The following is an 8048-nucleotide window of genomic DNA, read 5'->3' as shown; positions in this document are numbered from 1 at the left end:
AAGTGAAAGAAGAGAGTAGTTGGCTTAAAGCTCAACATTCAGAAAACGAAGATCATGGCATCTGGTCCCATCAGTTCATGGGAAATAGATGGGGAAACAGTGGAAATAGTGTCAGATTTTATATTGGGGGGCTTCAAAATCACTGCAGATGGTGATTGCAGCCATGAAATTAAAAGACACTTACTCCTTGGAAGAAAAGTTATGACCAACCTAGATAGCATATTGAAAAGCAGAGACATTACTTTGCCAACAAAGGTCAGTCTAGTCAAGGCTATGGTTTTTCCAGTGGTCGTTTATGGATGTGAGAGTTGGACTGTGAAGAAGGCTGAACACCGAAGAATCGATACTTTTGAACTGTGGTGCTGGAAAAGACTCTTGAGAGTCCCTTGGACTGCAAGGAGATCCAAACAGTCCATTCTGAAGGAGATCAGCCCTGGGATTTCTTCGGAAGGAATGATGCTAAAGCTGAAACTCCAGTACTTTGACCACCTCATGAGAAGAGTTGACTCATTGGAAAAGACTCTGATGCTGGGAGGGATTGGGGGCAGGAGGAGAAGGGGACGACAGAGGATGAGATGGCTGGATGGCATCACCGACCTGATGGATGTGAGTTTGAGTGAACTCCGGGAGTTGGTGATGGACAGGGAGGCCTGGCATACTGCGATTCATGGGGTCGCAAAGAGTTGGACATGACTGTGACTGAATTACTAATTAAAAAATAAGTTTATTAATATTCTTATTTATTTATTCAGTTATGCTATGTCTTAGTTGCAGCACACAGAATCTTCAATCTTTGTTGTGGCATATGAAATCTATTTTCCCAACCAGTGATTGAACCCAGACTTCCTGCATTGCGAGCAAGGAATTTTAGCCACTGGACCACCAAGGAAGTCAGGAAGATCACCAATGTTTATCCATAATGGAAATTAAAACTGAGAAAATTGTGATATATTTGTTTATAATTCATTTAAAGTAGTGATGATAATGTTAAGTGAAGCAACATTATTTTTTAATAAAAAAATATACCAGACCAAAATAATTTGTGAGAATGGCATTGTTTTACATTCTGGCAAATGACTTCACTATCTGCTTTAATAGAAGGCAGTTGATACTGTAAAGCAATTATCCTTCAATTAAAAATAAATAAATTAAAGAAAGAAGACAGTTGAATTCTCATATCTGATTCTGCTTCTGCTTTGATTTGTTGCAATATCACACATCATGTAGCCTCTGGAAAATTCTACTGCAAAAAGCCCAAATAACTTTGTTTTATTATGAAAATGGTTTGACTTTATGGAACACCAGGAGAGTCTTGGGACCATGATAGCCTCCAAACCACACTCTGATAACAGCTACACTCAACCACCATGATAAGGCTTAGAAGAACCTAAGAGGCTATTTCTAACAGGTACAGTTTCCGTAAAAAACCCCTCCAAAATGTTAGCTATCCACAGGTGTGCTTGTAGGGTACCTTTCCATGACTGCATTTGAGATTTCCTTTTTTTTTTTTTTTGGTGAATTTCATCATTTACATGCTATCAGAAGATCCTAATGCTTGGCAGTAAACAACATAATGCAATGGTTAAGAAAAATTGCTTTATAAGGTGCAGAGCACTGTGTGCTTCCCTTTGTGTTAAAAATAAAGAGTGAGGAAGAGATACTTTTATAGACTTTCTAGAAGAATATATAAAAAGCTAGGAATAGTGCTTATTTTTGGTGTGATGACTAGGGAACAGAATCTTGGAGTAGAAAAGAATGATTACCTCCCATTTATGGACTTCCCAGGTGGCACAGTGGTGAAGAATCCACGGAGACACAAGTTCAATCCCTAGGTCAGGAAAATCCCCTGCAGTAGGAAATGGTGACATGCTCCAATATTCTTGCTAGGGAAATTCCATGGGCAGAGCAGCCTGGCCGGCTATAGTCCATGAGGTTTCAAAGAGTTGAACATGACTGAGTGTGTGTGTGCGTGTGTGTGCATGCACACACACACACACACACACAATCCTCCCATTTATGGTTCATGATTTATTTTTTATTAAATTTTTTTTTGTCCATGCCATGAAGCATGGTGGGGGGGTGGGGTGGGGCGGATCTTTGTTCCCTGACCAGGGATTGAATCTGTGCCCCCTGCAGTGGAAGCAGAGACTTTTTACCACTGGCCCACCAGGGAAGTTCCCACCATTTTTTAACCAGTTGCATGTAATAGTTTCTTAATTAAAAGATGTAACTAATAACAAAAGGAAAAAACAACAAAACCTTTAGAATCAGAAAGATTTAATTTAGAACCTTCAGTTCAGTTCAGTTCAGTTCAGTCACTCAATCATGTCCCACTATTTGCAGCCCCATGGATTGCAGCACGCCAGGCTTCCCTGTCCTTCACCAGCTCCCAGAGCTTGCCCAAACTCATGTTCATAGAGTCAGTGATGCCACCCAACCATCTTATCCTCTGTCATTCCCTTCTCCTCCTGCCTTCAATCTTTCCCAGAATCATGGTCTTTTCCAATGAGTCAGTTCTTTGCAACAGGTGGCCAAAATATTGGAGTGTCAGCTTCAGCATCAGTCCTTGCAATGAATATTCAGGACTGATTTCCTTTAGGATTGACTGTTTTGATCTCCTTCAGTTTAGAACCTTAGTCTGCCATTTATTACCCACACAGAGTATGAAAGTGAAAGTGTTAGTTGCTAGCCACATCCGACTCTTTGCGACCCCATGGACAGTAGCTCACCAGGCTCCTCTGTCTATGGGATTTTCCAAGCAAGAATACTGGAGTGGGTTGCCATCATCTCCTTCTCCAGGGGATCTTCCTAACCCAGGGATCAAACCTTGATCTCCTGTATTACAGGCAGATTCTTAACCGTCTGAGCTACCAGGAAGCCCACACAACTTAGACCTAATTACTTACCTGTTTCTTATCAAGTTTTTTAACCTGCAAGTTGAAGTTACTGATAGTATCCACATCATAAGACTACTGTGAGTATTAAATGAGAAAGTAAAAATAATATCTTATTCTTGGCCCATCGAAGCACATGTTTTATGTATTGCTAATCATCATCATCATCACTGTATGAATCAAAGGCTTATTTTGGGAAAGTTGCTAAGCATTCTTTAATTTTCCTTTTATTGGGTGATTCTGAAGTTTCATTAGACAATATGATAATGTAATTGCAATCATGATCAGCTCATTGAAGACTTGTTAAAAAGTCTAGATTGGGCTTCCCTGCTGGCTCAGTGGTAAAGAATCTATCTGTCAATGTGGGAAGCTAGGGTTCGATCCAGGTCCAAGAAAATCCCGCGTGCTGCAGAGCGGCCAAGCCTGGGTGTCACACCTATTGAATTTGTGCTCTGGAGCTCTTGAACTGCAACTACTGAGCCCATGAGCCCTGGATCCCATGCTCCACAATGAGAGAAGCCCTCACACCACAACTAGAAAGTAGCCCCCACTCACTGCAACTAGAGAAAAGCCTACCCAGCAACAAAGACCCAGCACAGACAAAAACAAAAATAAATAAATAAAAAATTGCTTAAAAAATTCTAGATTATTCTATCAATTTTGACTACATCTTCTTATCTTTATGCTTAACATTGTTCGTGCATAACCATACACCTTATGTTTCACTCCTGTCCTTGGTCACACTTAAGCTGGGCCTGGCTCTTCAGTCCAGGGTTGCTTAACTCTGAGGCAGAATCTCTAGCTCTCAGGCAAGCAGTCTGAACTTGCCTTTTGCCTGTGCTATGCTTGATTGTGCTTCTTTCTGCCCTGTCATTCCTGTATGGGATTTGGAGCCATCTATTTTTAGTAAACTTTTAATTTCCTGATTATTCTGCTCAACTAGGCTAAATTTGTAAGCTCCCGCTCCTCTGATTTTGATTCGGTGTACATATACATATGTATATTTTAATTTATATATTTATTCGGCTGCATTGGGTCTTAGTTGCAGCCTGCGGAATCTTTGTTGTGATGCACAAACTCTCTAGTTGTGGCAAGCAGGCTCAGTAGTTGCAGTGCCTAAGCTTAGTTGCTCCGCAGCATGTGGGATCTTAGTTCCCTAACCAGGGGTCGAAATTGCCTTCTTGCATTGCAAGGTGGATTCTTAACCACTCGACCACCAGGGGAGTCCCTCCGTGTATGTTCATTCCTGTACTGCATTAATGCATTCTTACTTAACCTAATATCTATATGGTTATTTTCTGCATTCTTCACATCCCATGTTTTTGGGTTGGCTCCTTGATGGTCACTTCACAAGTATCTAAGCTTCATCTGCTAGTTCTTGGTGCCTAACAAATCTGACTGTGCCTATCTGAATAATGCACAGATTTATGTGAGAAGCAGATTCCTGATACAAGTGAAATACATGGCGTTCCCTAGCAGAGATGGCTTTGGTTGAGACAGCACCCTATAAAGGGTGCTGCTTATTAGAGTTTGCCAGAATCTTGGTAGCAACTGTTGTGAGTTCACCCAGTCCAGATACATGTATAAAATAATAGCTATGAAATTATTGGGAAGACAGAAGGATTTATTAAGTATGAAATGAGAAATATAGCCTTTATTTTAGTGTAGTTCAGTTTCTCAGCCTGAGCACCACTGACGTTTTGAGTGGATAACTAATTCAGTGTTGCCGGGGGCTGCTCTGTGCATTGTCAGGTGTTCAGCAGCTCCCTTGGTCCAACCTGCCGGGCGCCACGGCACCCCCTTAACCACGATGATCACAAATATCTCCAGGTTTTACCAAATGTCCTCTGGGGGTGAAAATCACCTCCTGTTGAAGACTGCTGGTCTTGTCATTGTAAATTTATAACAGTTTAGTCTAACTTAATTTTCAGCAAAATGGGTGCAAGAATATTGGACTTAATATCCTTCTTCAATTTTTTCATTTTGTGAAAATATTTTATTATTGTTAATTTTTTGTTTTCATTCTTTCATTTTTGTTTCTCTTACAAGAATACTGAATTTGTATATATATTTGCTACATTTTCTTGTAATTGTTTTTTTATTATGATTATTATCCGTATTGAGTGATCTCACCATTGTGATTATCTTGGTCTTGAAGATCTTTTTGTACAGTTCTTCTGTGTATTCTTGCAACCTCTTCTTAATATCTCCTGCTTCTGTTAGGTCCATGCCATTTCTGTCCTTTATTGAGCCCATCTTTGCATGAAATGTTCCCTTGGTATCTCTAACTTTCTTAAAGAGATCTCTAGTCTTTCCCATTCTGTTGTTTTCCTCTATTTCTTTGCATTGATCATTGAGGAAGGCTTTCTTGCTATTCTTTGAAACTCTGCATTCAGATGCTTATATCTTTCCTTTTCTCCTTTGCTCTTCACCTCTCTTCTTTTCACAGCTATTTGTAAGGCCTCCTCAGACAGCCATTTTGCTTTTTTGCATTTCTTTTCCATGGGGATGGTCTTGATCCCTGTCTCCTGTACAACGTCACAAACCTCAGTCCATAGTTCATCAGGCCCCTTAAATCTAGTCCCTTAAATCTATTTCTCACTTCCACTGTATAATCATAAGGGATTTTATTTAGGTCATACCTGAATGGTCCAGTGGTTTCCCCCACTTTCTTCAATTTAAGTCTGAATTTGGCAATAAGGAGTTCATGATCTGAGCCACAGTCAGCTCCTGGTCTTGGTTTTGCTGACTGTATAGAGCTTCTCCATCTTTGGCTGCAAAGAATATAATCAATCTGATTTTGGTGTTGACCATCTGGTGATGTCCATGTGTAGAGTCTTCTCTTGTGTTGTGGGCAGAGGGTGTTTGCTATGAGCAGTGCATTTTCTTGGCAAAACTCTATTAGTCTTTGCCCTGCTTCATTCTGCATTCCAAGGCCAGATTTGCCTGTTACTCCAGGTGTTTCTTGACTTCCTAATTTTGCATTCCTGGAATGTGAAGTCAAGTGGGCCTTAGAAAGCATCACTATGAACAAAGCTAGTGAAGATGATGGAATTCCAGTTGAGCCATTTCAAATCCTGAAAGATGATGCTGTGAAAGTGCTGCACTCAAAAGATTCATTCCTTTCCGTCAGGCAGCAGCCATCAGGGTGAGCTGAAAAGGGCGCCCACAAGTACATCCAGGAGCTGTGGAGGAAGAAGCAGTCGGATGTGATGCGCTTCCTGCTGCGGGTGCGCTGCTGACAGTACCGCCAGCTCTCGGCGCTGCACCGCGCCCCACGCTCCACCCGGCCCGACAAGGCGCGCAGACTGGGTTACAAGGCCAAACAAGGCTATGTCATATGCCGGATCCGTGTGCGCCGTGGGGGCTGCAAACGCCCAGTTCCTAAGGGTGCCACCTACTGCAAGCCTGTCCACCATGGTGTCAATCAGCTCAAGTTTGCTCGAAGCCTGCAGTCAGTTGCAGAGGAGCGCGCTGGCCGCCACTGTGGGGCCCTGAGGGTCCTGAATTCCTACTGGGTTGGTGAAGATTCTGTGTACAAATTCTTTGAGGTTATCCTCATTGATCCATCCCATAAAACTATCCGAAGAAACCCTGACACCCAATGGATCACCAAACCAGTCCACAAGCGCAGGGAGAGGCGGAGGCTGGCATCTGCGGGCACAAAGAGCCGTGGCCTGGGCAAGGGCCACAAGTGCCACCGCACTGTGGGTGGCTCTCGTCGTGCAGCGTGGAGAAGGTGCAATAATCTCCAGCTCCGCCGCTACTGCTAATGTAGGTGGTTCGTAAAGTTCTTACCTAATAAACAATTTAGGACGTTAAAAAAAAAAAAGAAAGAAAGTGCTGCACTCAATATGCCAGCAAATTTGGAAAACTCAGCAGTGGCTGCAGGACTGGAAAAGGTCAGTCTTCATTCCAATCCCAAAGAAAGGCAATGCCAAAGAATGCTCAAACTACTGCACAATTGCACTCATCTCACATGCTAGTAAAATAATGCTTAAAATTCTGCAAGCCAGGCTTCAGCAATATGTGAACTGTGAACTTCCAGATGTTCAAGCTGGTTTTAGAAAAGGCAGAGGAACCAAAGATTGAATTGCCAACATCCACTGGATCATCAAAAAAGCAAGAGAGTTCCAGAACAACATCTATTTCTGCTTTATTGACTATGCCAGAGCCTTTGACTGTGTGGATCACAAGAAACTGTGGAAAATTCTGAGAGAGATGGGAATATTAGACCACCTGACCTGGCTCTTGAGAAACCTATATGCAAGTCAAGAAGCGACAGAACTGGACATGGAACAACAGACTGGTTCCAAATAGGAAAAGGAGTACGTCAAGACTGTATATTGTCACCCTGCTTCTTTAACTTATATGCAGAGTACATCATGACAAACGCTGGACTGGAAGAATCACAAGCTGGAATCAAGATTGCCGGGAGAAATAGCAATAACCTCAGATATGCAGATGACACCACCCTTATGGCAGAAAGTGAAGAGGAACTAAAAAGCCTCTTGATGAAAGTGAAAGAGGAGAGTGAAAAAGTTGGCTTAAAGCTCAACATTCAGAAAATGAAGATCATGGCATGTGATCCCATCACTTCATGGAAAATAGATGGGGAAACAGTGGAAACAGTGTCAGACTTTTATTTTTTTGGGCTCCAAAATCACTGCAGATGGTGATTGCAGCCATGAAATTGAAAGATGTTTACTCCTTGGAAGAAAAGTTATGACCAACCTAGACAGCATATTGAAAAGCAGAGACATTACTTTGCCAACAAAGTTCTGTCTAGTCAAGGCTAGGTTTTTCCAGTGGTCATGTATGGATGTGAGTTGGACTGTGAAGAAGGCTGAGTGCCAAAGAATTGATGCTTTTGAACTGTGTTGTTGGATAAGACTCTTGAGAGTCCCTTGGACTGCAAGGAGATCCAACTAGTCCATTCTGAAGGAGATCAGCCCTGGGATTTCTTTGGAAGGAATGATGCTAAAGCTGAAGCTCCAGTACTTTGGGCACCGCATGCGAAGAGTTGACTCATTGGAAAAGACTTTGATGCTGGGAGGGATTGGGGGCAGGAGGAGAAGGGGACGACAGAGGATGAGATGGCCGGATGGCATCACTGACTCGATGGATGTGAGTCTGAGTGAACTCTGGGAGCTG

General features: G+C 42.3%; 1 pseudogene; it reads left to right on the top strand.

Annotated features, from left to right (window-relative positions):
* Nucleotides 1-4375: 4375 nt before the first annotated feature.
* LOC101107530 (large ribosomal subunit protein eL15-like) lies at nucleotides 4376-6667 on the top strand (annotated as a pseudogene).
* Nucleotides 6668-8048: the final 1381 nt, after the last annotated feature.

This window comes from Ovis aries, chromosome 8 (genome assembly GCF_016772045.2).
Source record: "Ovis aries strain OAR_USU_Benz2616 breed Rambouillet chromosome 8, ARS-UI_Ramb_v3.0, whole genome shotgun sequence".
NCBI lineage: Eukaryota > Metazoa > Chordata > Mammalia > Artiodactyla > Bovidae > Ovis > Ovis aries.
Note: the sequence above shows the minus strand (reverse complement) of the source record. Positions and strands in the feature narration are given on the sequence as shown.